Genomic DNA, 13,577 nt, shown 5'->3' with positions numbered 1-13,577 from the left:
ACCTGCTGAATATGTAAATTAAATCCTACATATTAATGAATTGTTGACGTCACTCATTGGCAAACGAGTTGGTACACAGTTATATGTGTGGAGGAATCATTATATGACAGTAGTAGCCTATCCGGTGCATGAATGGTTCGCATCCAGACACTTTGACATCCTGAAGTGAGAGAAGTAGGGTACAGATCACGGTCCAATGCAGGTTTCACCCATTGATGCGTCATACATTTATTCTGACCTGGAAACATCTTGTTAATTAATTAATTTATTTATTTCTCACAAGCCTAGAACTCTCCTACACTGTTTTCAGTTTTCAACATGTTATTTATTTATTTATTTATTTGTTTGTTTGTTTGACAAGCAAATAGTAGCAAAGCAAAACAGTAGCTATAGGCCTTTGACCTAAAATATAGAATTTGAGCAATCTTGCACATTTTAAATCTGTAACAGACGAAGATTATTCAAGCACATATTGATCAGAAGAACCTTGCTTCAAAATTTGTGAAGGAATAAAAAGCAAAACACTCAAGCGTATATAAGTGTAATTCCATGTATCATAGAATCACAGTCACACATTGCTTTTTTCTTTATGATATTTGCATTTCCGTTTCTCCGTATGTAGTCCTATACACTATGTCCTGCTGTGATTATTGTTGCCATTACAATTTGCAATTAAAATGTCGTTGGAGAAAACACTAAACAAGATATTTAGACACACTGGAGAAGATTTAGAAAATGTTTCTTAGAGCAGGTGACTATGTTATAATATTTGCAGCTGAAACATTATATTGTAACGTTGTGACTTTTTTCACAAGAGAAGGAGGCTCAGAGGCAATGATAACATGCAATAATGATTGTTTTTATTGCCTATAATTTCACAGGCAAAGGTTAAAAGAATTGGGTGGTGCCACTGACTCACTAACACTAATTTCTGCTTTAAAGACCCGACCCCACACACACTGAACGTAACTCTCCATTATCATAAAACAACACACTCCGCCCAAAATGGTTGTCCTTCTCCCCTAATCCCTCTAAACTAATCTAAATCCTTAATTACTCCAGCCTTGACACCGCCCCCCAATCAATAAAACATAAAACATGTAACTGTACATGACTGACAGAACGCACACAGACTGGAGAAGGAGGGGTGACACGCACACAAGGTGGGGGGGGGGGGGGGGGGGTCCACAGCATTATAGAGGTGGCCTGCTGTGCTACAATATGTTTGGCAATGGCACAAATATTCTGAAAGGGTTTATTATTACATTTTTTAACTTTAGGATAAAGCACAAGAAGCAAAGTATAAAATTATGTGTAAAATAAAGTATCAATCAGTTTAAGAAATTACTGAGTCATTTACAGCTCCATAATGTTTGGGGCAAAGACATATTTTTCTTGATTTGACACTGTATTCCACTTCTTTTGCAATCAAACAATTCACATGTGGTTAAAGTTCAAATTCCCAGGTTTTATTTTTATACATTGGTTTTACCACTTTTTAGCCCTTATTTAGCCCCTTATCTCAGGGCACCATAATTGGGACATACTAATGCTATGTAAATGAAATTAGCCATGTTTAGTGCTTTGTCACTTATCCTTTGCATGCAATGACTGCTTGAAGTCTGTGACCCATACACCACCAGATGCTGAGTACGTTCCCTGTGATGTTTGCCAGGCCTGTACTGCAGCCATATTCAGCTCCTGTTTGTTTTGGGGGCTAGTTGCCTTAAGTTTTCTCTTCAGTATATGAACACGTACAATTGGAGTCAGATCGAGTTCATGACTTGACCAGTCAAAAAACTCCAGTTTTTTGGTTTGAAAAACTTTTTTGTTCCTTTAGCATTATGTTTTGTATAATTGTCTGGTTGTATGCTGTAGGATGATGCACTGTCCAGTGAGTTTGGAGGAACTTGCTTGAAGTTGAGCACACAAGATGCTTCTGTACCCATCAGAATTCATTCTGCTATCAACGATTAACATCATTAATGAAGACAAGTGAGCCTGTACCTTTTGGCAGCCATACAGTACATGCCCAAAACACCCCCACCACTATGTTTCACAGATGGAGAGTGAATCTTGGTCTCATCTATCTACAAGACCCTTTTCCAGAACTCTGCAGGCTCTTTTAGGTACTCCTTAACAAACTGTATCCTGGTCATTATGTTTTAACGGCTTGCTAGTTCTTTGCATCTTGCAGTTTAGCCTCTGTATTTTTGTTCGTAAAGTCTTCTGCAGACAGTCACTAACACATCTACGCCTGCCTCCTGAAGAGTGTTTCTGGTTTGTTTGGTAAGCCAAAGGCTTGGCCTATGTCTCTGACACTTTTTCTTCTCGGCCCCATAATGGCATCCTTGACTTTCATTGGCACAACTCTGGTTCTCATGCTGACAAACACCAGTAACCAGTGTTCGAATTACGGTGGGGATTGGGGGGGTCTGACCCCCCTAATTAAGATTTGGACCCCCCCAAAAGAGGTGAAAACAACAGGTCGGGGGGGGGGGGGGCGGTCGAAACATTTATATATCCTTCTTACCTGTAATCGTAAATATTACAATATATTTCCCATTAGTGGTGTCACTAGGGTTGGTGTCTAGTGATGCCACTGATGGGAATATATTGTAATATTACGTGTGTATGCAACGGTGAAACAGACAACAATGATAATTTTTCTGGAAAATTGTTAAGTAAACAATGGACATTCCATCAATGTTTCTTCAACTGCATTGTTGGGACTAAAACTACTATGGATTTTGTTTGCTGGACTCTTGCCATGATAAGGATACTGACTTCATTGTGATTTGTTTCATTTTTTTTGTCTTCATGAATGCATAGAAGGTGAGGAAAGGACTGTTTTGCCTCCCCTCACATGTTACAAAATAAGGAACCATTGTTGCTTAAACAATGGCATTGTAAAATTTCAAACAGTATATTTTGTGACCAGAATGATTGAAAAATTTAACAGTAAAAGACAGAATGAATGCAAATAAACCCACACCGACTTGAATATGGTTTGCAGTTTGATGCTAAACATATTATTTAGACAAGTGATTATATTGACATTTCAACAAAAACATTTTCAAACATATAAAAATGACAAGGTACTCACACATACAAAGAATTGTCTATAAGTCATTCATTAAAACTTGCTAAATCTAGGCCTGTCATTAAAAGCTTTGATATCAAAATTGGGGCAAGTTACAACAAATAATAATGGCTATTATATTAATATTAATATTAGCTCACAGAAATTAATCAAGCTGTATGATACCCAGTGTTAAAAAAATGTTACCCAGTCTTTCCTAAATGATTTCATGTAACTTAGGCCTATTTATTTATTTTTTTTAATCTTGCTATCTGAAACAGATGTGGTCCAATGGTGAGAATTATTGAATGTGAGACTGGAGCATTTGTGATGATGAAATTGGCAGGATAACGAAGTTGAAAAATGCAAAATAATCTAAGTTTGGGGCTTTATTGTGTGGACATGTGAAGTTTTATGCGAATTATCTGTGTTTACATGACATCAGAAGGCAAAGAAATTAACATTCTTAAGGGCTGAGGGTCTGTGGTCTTTGTGGTTACTTCTGTGGGAAACTCTAAAAAGTGCCAAGCTCTCAGTGCTGTATGTGTATGGGGCATGCTTTACAAAGCTGTAACTTACCTGCCATCCCAATATCCTGTCATGCTAGGTTTAAATCAATTCTAGTATGGTCAGAAAATAATGTGTACACTGTATCCAAATCTAACATCAAACATTGTAATAAACTGCCTTCATACTATAAAATGCATATTTTATGAATGCAATATGTGAATACCATATTGGAAAATCAGAATTCATTATTTTTTAATTTTCTATAAATTAGCTGAATAAGTCATGAACAATTGAATAATGGATAAATAATAATCTAATATTATATAGCAGCCTGTTTATTACAAGTGCAATTCTGTATATGAAATATTTTGCTTAACTGTGAAGGTTGATTTTGAGTATGGGTTTACTTACATTTATCTGTAATGATTTGACATGCAATATCATCATTTTATGATTATTGAGTCTTTGTTGGAGGACAGTTGTAAGCTTGCAGAGCATATCCAAGACATAGGGGTGTGTTTTTTGTATCAGATAGTAATAAAATGTGTATTTTACATGTGGAAATAACTCTAAAAATAAAATAAAAAGATAAGAAAAATACAAAAGAATCAGTTTTGAATTTCAGTATTTAAAAAATATATAAAAAATACATTAATTGTGAGAATTCAACAGTGAATATGTATGCATCCAAAGACACGTATATGATCAGAAAGAAAGAAAAGGACTGAACAAGTAGTTAAATTTAATGCAAATAGAATTAGCAAAACTTGTTTTAGTCTATGTTGGGTGAAAAGAGACTCGCACAACTTGTTATGATAGATTGTTTTAAATTAAATAGCTTGAGCTGAAATATATTTACATGGCAAATATCCGGACAGTGTCTTTCAAAATGGATTTATCATAGCTGTGTCAAGGAGACATAAGAAAGGAATCAATCCAAAGTAATTTATTAATTCCACAATGCATTTATAGTGTAACATCTGTGGATTTGGAGGAACATGTCTGTCAGTGGTTCGTTCTCAGTATTTGAATAAATTAGGAAAAATGTTCACTCTTTCCCTGCCTTATAGAAAGAGACTGTCAGAACCATGTCAATGTAATATTAGATGTGGTCAATAGACAGACTGTGATTTTGGTGATGTAGGCAACAGATCATGAGAAAAACTCAAGGATAGTGAAGATTGCTTAATATATCAGTATCAAAATTTCAAGTAACTAGCTGCCTATCATATTTACTGTATGTTTGGGATTGACAGTTTACTCAATCGGATGTTTAATGGGTTAATGACTTCGATCTTTGTTTGAAAGCTATGCTAAACCTAAAATGTTAAGGCACAATGAAGGATTTCAGAGCACACCACCACAGAGAAGAATCATTCTTGGAATGTGCATTCAGTAGAAGACATACAGATGCACTGTATTGTTGTACATTTATCCTTCCTTCGTACTCAATGTCATATAAAGGCAATTCAAATAATGTTCTTATAATTCAAATAAATTATGTTACAATGTACTTATAATTCAAATAAATGACTCTTTTACATCTGTTAATCAAATGGAAAACAGTTTAGGCAATTGAATGGCTCAATAAATCAAATGTCACAATTTCACTCAAGCCAAAAACACATTTTTTTCAGAACCTTCATAAAGATTAGCGGTACACATGCACTCTAAATTGGTGATAATTTTGTGTTGAGGGGTCATTAGAATGAGATGTCTCTAGAAGTCTGGGAAGTGTACAGTTTAATTCAGCAACTAACAACACCCGAGGTAGTAACAGTTAAGTAAATATTACAAAAAGCTGATAATGATGCATGGCACAAAACTGCAAAAAAATAATGGAAATGCAATGAAAGATTTCTTTTCAAGTTTAAAAACAAGCAAAGGCACAAAAAGTGGTTCTGGTTTCTCAATGTAAATTTTAATTTTGAAGAGTTACTGTACTTCAGGGCTGTTTAGCTGTGGCCCAGAGGCAGCATACTCTGACCAATGAAGGAAAAGAAGTATTATCTCATTACAACTGATGCAGTTTACAGATGCAATTACAACTGTTTTATGACCAAGTCTGCATCTGCACAGTGAGAGCTTGCAAATAGTGAACGAAAATGGAAACTCCAAAGTCCCATTATACTTATTAGGATGTTAGTCCACTGAGTGTGGCCAGCTGAGTTTGCATGCACTAAGGCATAGTCTGCCATCATTTGTAATTTTGTGGGAGGAATAAAAAGCCAGTGACCCCATTGCCACTCTGTTTAGTGACTAGCTGTCTGATTTTTTCTGAGGCAAGGTTATGTGCACATTTAAACAACAGTTAAATCATATAATTTACATAAATTTTAAACAGGACTGGGCTCAAAATGGATCCTTGAGGAACACCTTTTGTTATTGGTAAAGACTTATCAGGATATTTCCCAGTTTCACAGTCCCTCAGAGAGGCAATTCCAAAACCAGGTGCAAGCATTTGAATCAAAAACAACAATTTGTAGTCTCTGCAAAAGCAATGGGTGGTCAACAGTGTCAAATGCTTTAAAGAGTGCAACAAAAAGTGCAGCACTGTTATCTCTTATCTACTGCAGAGAAATTGCCAAAGTGATTGCAGATATGGCACTATGGCCAGCTCTAAAGCCAGATTGATGAGGGCTCAAAATTGAATTTCTGCAGAAAAATACATTGAGTTAAATATTTGTCAGCAATTAGAAAATATTTGCTAAGCATGACAGTTTTGGATATTGTTCTATAGTTATTATTCTAAAGCACCAACCTAAAGTATTGGCCCAATTGTAACACATGGTGGCACTACAGAGCACAATATATTTTTAAAAAAGAGATTAGAGATTTGAAATGTGAAGTTTTCTGTAGTGATCAGCTTCCTCATCTGGAACATATATCTGTGTTTTATTTGTTGCCACCATCTTCGTGGTGGAAAATGCTATTAGCCATTTTCCTCTGTCCCCAGTTCTGTCCTAACCACATTGGTGAGACCTATGAAACTTGTGCAGGGGTATCAGGTACCTACCTTTGGCCACTGAAAGATTTTGGCACTGGTTGGCCCCTTATGTGGCATATAATTGGCTGTGGGTGCTTGGGCCCCATGTATTGCTGCTTGCAGCTATATTTTTAAACTGTAATTTATCATGGAAACTAGCCAGACTAATGGAGTTGTAGCTTTATACCCTGTGAAAGAAGTTGTGTTGTTAGTCTTCACTTGTCAGTCAGTTCTAATCTTTAGCAGCTGTTTTAAATTATTATTATTATTATTATTATTATTATTATTATTATTGTTATTAGGCTGCAAGACATATCTGAGCTCTTCTGCTATGACATACTACATAGAGTAGCCAATACAGCACATTCCTTTCAATTGCAGTTTCATAGGCACAATCACCATAAAATTATATGATTTTCAGAAATGAAACGCAAACAACACACAATTCCATGCCTTACAAATAAATCTATAGAACTTGTGAATGTGTTCCAAGTTTTCTTGATTAAAAGTTTTTTTCTTTTGTTTGTGGCAAAAGAAGTTTAGCCATTTAAGGAAAATAATAAAAGGTTATTAAATTATTTACATTTAGCTTTAAACAGAAATTGTTTAATACCTCTACTGTGTTTAAAGGAACAATGTGGTACCTGGATTATTTATTTTAAGAACAATGCTCTGCACATTAATCTTTCCACTGGTTTTTGGTAAATTAAACTTTCATGAGCAGGAAATTTGGATAAAGCAATTATTGTAGAGGTATGGTGAAGCATATGAAAATGTTTAGGATGATGGATTAAACTGTAATGGATGAAGAATCTTGTTGAACTAGATAACAACACATTAAAATTGTATCATTTTCTGGAAGGAATAATATAAATTGTGATCATGGTAATGTGTAACAGTTTTTAACAAGTTACAAAATGGAAGAGAAAGCTGAGTTTAGTTATTAGCTAATTAGTCTTAACTTGCTAAATCCCATGAGACCAATGACACAACTAAACTTTCCTGTGAAGCTTACCTAAAGGTATAGTAAATGCACAGTTTGTCAATTTACCTGAAAATAGCAGTATTTTTCATATGATGTTGAAGTATTATAAATGAACGGAAGGTATATTGCACCAACACTATAGAATGCTAGTTAGCTATCATTCCAAACTTTTCACAGTTGCAGTCTTTTCAAAGTTTTGTTTAGGCGACAGGCATTAACACTGAAAGTGGATTTGTATATCAAATCTGATATTCTTGGATGACTATCCACAAAATAATTTCACAAGTAGCCAGATAGGATTAAGAATTTATTGAAAGCTACATCTTTCATATTTCTGTCACAAAATTATAATGATAACACTGTACATAACATATGTACTCTGCAAGAGTTTATTTAACACTAAACATTTTGCTGTGCTCATTTACCACTTATAGATTACATTTTGTCAATGGAAACTGCATGTATATTTATGCATAATGTTATAAAATAATGACAGAAATCAAATTTTGCAGTTGATAGAATGAATGTTTAAATAATTATAATGGTCCAGGGATAACATCTAAAATAATCTAAAATAAATCTACCACTTATTAACAGTCATTTATGGCATGTTAGGATCAATTTATGACTTTTATAATCTATTCTATAGAATTTTATAAAATAGATTATGTTAAAAAGAAAAAGTGCATGAATCTCACCTTCCTGTTAATGTAAAATATGCTATTTAGTTATAAAATGGAGATGCAATGCCATCTGGTGGTAATATTAGTGACAACACATAGTTTATCATCGCCTTGTAAAGTATAAAACTAAATAATTTTATTGAGCATGTTTTCATGAATTCACACAAAATTAAAATGCAGTTAATACAGAAATAAAAGTTGAATGGAATGAATTTCTTTTTACATTTCCTGTGATATAAATCAAAGTTAAGTGAGTCTGTCACTTAAAACACCAGAGTTTTACAGGTTTTTGGCAGTAATATATTCTCTCATACATAAATGGATGATGTAGATTTGATAACTAATTACAATGTCAGTAGCTTTGTTAAAGAAAAAAAAAAACTGAAAAAAAGGCCATTGGAGTTTTCCTAACAGAGGTAGTATTCTTACATTTTGGCACCTTTACCTTTTTTCCTTTCCTTATGGTGTTTTTGGGAAGTTCACACAGTCACTTGTTTCTGACATGAAGTTACATGCTACCATTTACCATATAGTCTGTTTCTTATTTTTGAAAGGCCAAGCAAAGCAGCTGACTTGGTAATTAAATCAGGTATTCCATTTTAAAGTGCACTCTACACACTTTCATCACATTATTTTGCATTCTAAGCAACAACTGTCCTTAAAAGAACTGAAATCACTGTCATGAATACCCAAGTAATTATTACCCAAGTAAGTATTTTTATTCCTTTGTGCCATTAGCTGTAAAATTACAGTAGCCCTTGCCTGATGCTATAGATATGCAGCTAATCAAAAGTGTATATCTCTCATGCACTACATGTTTCCACATCAAAGAGCCACCATGTGCCTTTGTTAATTAGTTCATAAATGGCTACTTTATATTTAGGATTTGCAGCCATTACAAATGAGCCATCCTGGGAGTTGCCTGGAAAACGTGCGCCAGGGAATATATCATCTTTCTATAACCAGAACTCACAGCACCCTGGTGACATAAACAAAACATATATTGAGAATACCAGTCTCACTTGGGCTAGATTAGATGAACCGTCCCGTTAAATTGGACATTTCTTATTATGGTTCCATGAAGATCTTCATGAAGAGAGGACTACATTTTCATGTATTATTTAAAATGACATTGAGGTCAAACTTTGAAACCATTCTTAGTAGCAGTTGCAAGGCAAAGGTGAACCTAACTGGAATTGTATACAGTATAACTGTATGAATATGAATATGATGGTTAGCCAGCTGAAAATTGAAGAAGAATTAGCCTAGAATTTCCATTTGTTTCCCTGTACATGTTCCTGTGTATTTTTCTTTATTTACAACCAGGTAATTCAGTAGTTAGCTAAATAATCAATATGAAGAGCTATAGCTGATCATCACTAATTCTCATTTGTAATAGAAATTGCCTATTTTTATTTACAATACAAACATGTCAAGCCTTTCCCTGTACCCATTTTTGTACCCATGATTTTATTTTTTCTTAAATATCCATTAATCTGAATTGGCACTATTGTTGTGGAGGGATGAGGGGCTTCAGTTGGTCAGGGTGACAGCATCACATCCACCCCCACTGGTTGATTAGGCACCTGCAAGTTCTTCTGCTGAGTTGTACATGAAGTGTCTTCCTCTGACTCCTGTCACTGTAAGCCTGTCTTGTGAACTGCAGTGGGATAAGAGATGGCAGCTGCGATAGGATGGTCGAGCAGTAGAAGCAGTAATGAAAAATAGCACAAGAGTTCAAGTGTACACCTTTGGTGAGGGATTTATTTTTCCATGAGTCACAGGAAAAATGAAGGCCAGCAGAATGCTTTACAAACAGAAAAACAACTTTGAAACAAAAAAAAGCAGTATTGCTAGCACAGCAATTACAATTACAGCACAGCAAAGCTCAGTCTCCTCAGATCTCTCTCTACTAGAGGATTGGGACATACTTGTATAGAGTTCACTCTTAAGCCACTCCAGAACATTTCAACTAAAGGGAAATCAATTCAAATTTTCAATTATATTATTTATAATATTTACATGAAATACATCAGCAACAACAATATTGCACATATTGACATATAAATATTGCCATAAAACACACTGTTACACTGTTACCAGTAGAAGACCTGTTGTCACAATCTCCCCCAACATCGTCTATGTTATGTTTTCCTAGATCAATGAAGTTTTGCAGAAGACAACAATTCTTTTCATCACCTGACGCTGCCAGCACTGCACATTTCTAAGCAAAATTACTATGTAGATTTACACAATGTTCCGGTTATTTACATTAATTCATAAGACAGTACTATTTTTATTTGCACCCATAGTTAGCAAACAATGCAGAACATAGAAAGCGGCACTCAGCTGCAGACCTGAATGCTAACTTCGGCGTCCAAAAGGTGTCTTAAAAGCTGTCATCTCTCTGGAGCCAATGACACATACCAATATCCTTTGCTCAGGTCCTAGGTTTAAATATACTGAGTCCTTCCCAACCACTCAATGAGTTCATCAATGCGAGGAATGGGATAAAGGTCAAACTTAGAAGTGACATTAATATGGCAGAAATCTGTCCAGAAACATATGGCCCTGTCCTTCTTTGGTACTCGGACCATGGGACTGCATCATTCACTGGTGGAACTCTCTATCATCCCCATCTCCTCCATCACCTCCAACTCAAAGCAACACAATTGTAGCAACTGTTCTGGAATCCTTTTTGCCTGGTTAGAGCATCCTTCTGAAGGTGGAGGGTTTGTTGGACTAGGGTGCAGAGTCCAGGCTTTTCTTGAAAAAGATCAGTGTCCAGACATGTGCCTAGTTCCCTCTGCTGAGCTGGTGTCTGCTGCATTAAGTCCATTGTCTCAGAATACTGCTTTGGAGATTCCTCCTTTTCCTCCGCTGCTCACACAATCAGCTGCTGCTGTACTGATGCTGGACATAGGTGGAACATTTTCAGCAGATTCACATAGAATGTCTGGTGCTTCTTCCCTCTCTAGCATGAAGAGCATAACTGCTCCTATCTTCCGCATTACCTCATAAGGTCCCTGCCATTTCATAAGCAACATGCTGTCATGTGCTGGCAGCAGCAGCAGCAGCACCTGATGTTCCTGCTCAAAGACTCTGGTCCTGGTGCTATGTACCAGGTTTTCTTGTTCCACTGGGCCTTCCTTGTGTTTTGTTGGGCCAAGGCAATCATCTCCAGCTAGTCTCTCATTTTCACCACATAGGACACTAGACTCTCACCCACCTTCTTGGGACCTTCCCAATACTCCATCAGCAAGTCCAGTGGCCCTCACGCTTGCCATCTATAAAGGAGGTCAAAAGGAGAGAAAGGACTTCTCTGTATTCAATGAGCAGGTAGGGCAGCCACAAACTTAGCATAGCATGTTCTTTGCAGTTTGGTTATAACATTAAAACAAACAATCTATCTGAGGGGGCTAATGCGTGGTCTTAATGTTTTTGATACTTAGCAACTGGTAAACCTGTTTTAGCAGCTTTGACAGGAAGTTTGTCTGTTAAAACCTCTCTAGGTACTCCCACCTATGAGAACAGTTGTAGTAATGACTTTTCTACCTGTTTAGCTTTCACTGTCCTCTAAGGAGAAGCTTCAGAATATCTGGTAGCACAATCAAAAACTACAAGAATATGTTGGTGTGGCATTCGGTCCGCTGAAGAAGCGGATTGGTCTCGGTCATGCCAGCTAGTGGAAAGAGCACATGCACATGGGTTGCGTTAACTAATCAGCCCAGGTGCTTAAAGGTGTGCTGCTCTCCACTAAGACCGGGAGCTTACACCAAGCGTGTGGTTCTTTATTTACAGTAGTTTCTTTGTTTAGTTTTTGTTTACATGTTTAACAGAGCACAAAACTAATGTAAACCTCCACTGGATAGTAGGAGGAGCTGGTCTGCTGGAAAGCGGGCCAGCTATGGGTGCCGAACTGGAAAGTGGTTGCAACGTTTTAATTTATTTTGTCTTTGTTTGTTGTTTTAGTTTATTGTTTTTGCCTGGAAATCGTGAGGAGGAAGGGTGAAACTGCCGCCCTCTCTCTCCCAGCGGTGTCACGCTGGCATACAACATTTTGGTGCCGAAACCCGGAGGGAGGGAGTGGTTTCAGCGTAAGCTGAATTAGCCTTCGGCTGCATTCCGGGGTTGGAGGTGTGTGGCATTTGGTCTGCCGAAGAAGTGGATTGGTCTCGGTCATGCCAGCTGGTGGAGAGAGCACATGCATCTGGGTTGCGTTAATTAATCAGCCCAGGAGCTTAAAGGTGTGTTGCACCCAATGAACTGTATAAGAACTAGAAGGGAAACGTGGTCACGTGGTTCCATTAAATTCTATTCAATTCGATTCTGATCTCTGATTGGTTAAGAACAAAATTTTGCCACAGGAAAAATTATATATTATTGCCTGCTTCTATTGATTACCTCAATGTGAGCTTTTGGAGTCTAATTCGCGCTGGAGCGAGTTCCTTGAATTGCTACAACTCTCATAGGAAACACATGGCAGCGTCATTATATAATTCTATTTCCGGACTGTGGCCATCTTACGGTGGTGCCACATGTGGAATTGAATAAAATTGAATGGAACCACGTGACATTTCCCTTCTAGTTCTTATACAGTTCAGTGGTTGATCCCCAAAATGACACCCAGCTCTTACAATGTCATAAATGCTACAGCATAATGAAATAACAACATATTATGCTAACTTGCCCAAAAATGAAGGTTGTTTGCTTCAATTAGCTGCTTCCCTCGGCAAGTAATCATCATCGAGGGAAACACATCGTCTGCAACTTTTAGGGTGGAGTAATCTTTTTTTCTTGAAAAACATGAACCAATATTTAGTGGTATTCATATAGTAAAACGAACATACTGTACGCATTTTTTTGTATCTATTGTTATGGGATGTGACATGTAATGAAATATGTACTCTCAACTCTCAACGCTATATGTGCCATAACATTAACAATATACCTACCGGCCCCATGGACTCAAATCAACCAGGCTCACGTTCCCTTTTTCTCCGTAATTAAGAAAACCCATTCATAAAATATTTTATGCCACACTGTAGACAAGATCTTGATGAAGATACACATGTGGAAATCTTGCTGTTCAAACTAGGGTTCCCAGTGACTTAGCCACCAGAAAACATGAACACTTGCAGCAGGTTACCTGGCTGTGCTATACTGAATGTATGACTGAATAATTCTCATCATAATGAAGAAAAATCCCCAAACACCTGTCAGACAGATCAGGAACGCTTTTCAGGAGGCAGGCGTGGATGCGTCAGTGACTATTACCTGCAGAAGACTTCACAAACAGAAATACAGGTGCTATACTGCACAATGCAAACT

This window comes from Anguilla rostrata, chromosome 5 (genome assembly GCF_018555375.3).
Source record: "Anguilla rostrata isolate EN2019 chromosome 5, ASM1855537v3, whole genome shotgun sequence".
In the NCBI taxonomy this organism is placed as follows: Eukaryota; Metazoa; Chordata; class Actinopteri; order Anguilliformes; family Anguillidae; genus Anguilla; species Anguilla rostrata.
This window is presented reverse-complemented; position numbering follows the sequence as displayed.